This window comes from Entelurus aequoreus, linkage group LG04 (assembly GCF_033978785.1).
Source record: "Entelurus aequoreus isolate RoL-2023_Sb linkage group LG04, RoL_Eaeq_v1.1, whole genome shotgun sequence".
NCBI lineage: Eukaryota > Metazoa > Chordata > Actinopteri > Syngnathiformes > Syngnathidae > Entelurus > Entelurus aequoreus.
Window position 1 is genome coordinate 46,153,535 of NC_084734.1, and position 1,815 is coordinate 46,155,349.

The window sequence follows — 1,815 nt, forward strand, 5'->3', positions numbered from 1 at the left end:
CTTGAGTGCTTAAATGATGTCAAGGCCTGGTTGGCGCATAATTTTTTAAAGCTAAATGAGGAAAAAAACTGAAGATGTGCTGCTGGGCAACAGTGACCCTCTGCTTGACTTGGACTTGCTTAAGAACTCTGTACGTCCCACAGCCACCACCCTTGTAGTCATTATATATCAGGGGTGGGCAATTAATTTTTACCGGGGGCCGCATGAGCTACCCGAGCACTGCTGGAGGGCCACATCGACAATATTTCAATTAAATTTTGCTCAATATTATTTTTGATATATACCGTAAGATAAATAATAATAATAATAATAATAATAATAATAATAGTAATACTTCAACATAGTGTGTGTAACAGCATTCCATGACTAATATATATAAATTAACATTAATAATAAATGACAGTAAAATAAGCACACGTATGACTGAGGAGTCATAGTGTAACTTTGTGTGGTGTTTGAGTTGTCCGACTTTTTGTGTGGCCTTAAACGCACCAGTGGTTTAGTGCTATGCGTGTTGGTGACAGATGACAAGTTGGTTTTGGCCTGGTTTGTACGGCAGAAAATGACTACTTTTTCGAGATAGAATTGTTTTACTAATGTTTTTGGTGTGGTTATGTCCGAATATAAACAGTTTTGTTCAATAAAGTGATCGATATAATTCCTGTCCTCGAAGCATCTCGATAGACGTTACAATAATTGAACGGTGTTCAATTGAACGGTGTTGACGAACACCGTTAGGGCCGCTTGTTGTCACTGTCACTCAAAGTTGCATTGCAAAATTCCATAGAATAAATATGTTTATTTTGTTTAGAATTCAGATGGGATTTGATTTGGTGCGCGGCATATACTTGCTGCGCGCAGCGGACGCTTGAGCAGTGCGCAATTGCGCAGGCACGCACCTTAGGTGAGGGGACGTTGCTTTGCAGTTCATGTGTTGTTGAAAACACGGCATTCCTCATCAACTTTTCTCTTTTTAGCGTCTCGGGTGTAAACCGTGCATCACTTGTCGCTGCATGTGCACCTTCACTCGCAGGTTACACACGGACACACGCCCATAAATAATACTTTTCAAAATAAAAGCAGCACAGTTGTATTGCGCGCAGGACATAGATGTTTTTTCAACTTTATTTTGTAATTGCAGTTGTTCACATTTACTCACAATCACGCATACGTCCACACGGAAGTAATACAAATAACGATTTTCAAAACAAAAGCAGCACCGTTGTATTGCACACTCGACATAGATACTTTTTAAAATGTATTTTGTAATTTATAATTGGCCTCACGCGGGCCGGACAGGGACGCACAAAGGGCCGGATGCGGCCCGCGGGCCGCAGAATGCCCAGGTCTGGTTTAGAATCTGATGAACAAATCAGCGCCATTGTTAAAAAAGTTTTTATCACTTTTGGCTTTTATCAAATATCTTTTCTATCTTTTAAACAATTTGAACAGGCCATGCATGCTTTTCGCTCATCACGTCTGGACTACTGTAATGCACTTTACACTGGAATAAGTCACAACTTTTAACAGGATTGTCGCTTCTCTGCATTGGCTTCCTGTTCGTTTTAAAACTGATTTTAAAATGTTATCGTTTCTTTTTAAAGTTTTGAATGGACTGACCCCAAAGTACATCACAAACCTCATCCAAATTTATGCTCCAGATCGCACGTTGAGGTCCAAGGGCCAGTTCCAACTTGTGGGGCCTTGAGCGAGGCTTAAAACTAGGGGAGACCGGGCCTTCTGTGTTGTTGGCCCTGAACTGTGGCATCTTCTGCCCCCTCATGTCAGAATGAACTCCTGCTGTTTAATGTTTTA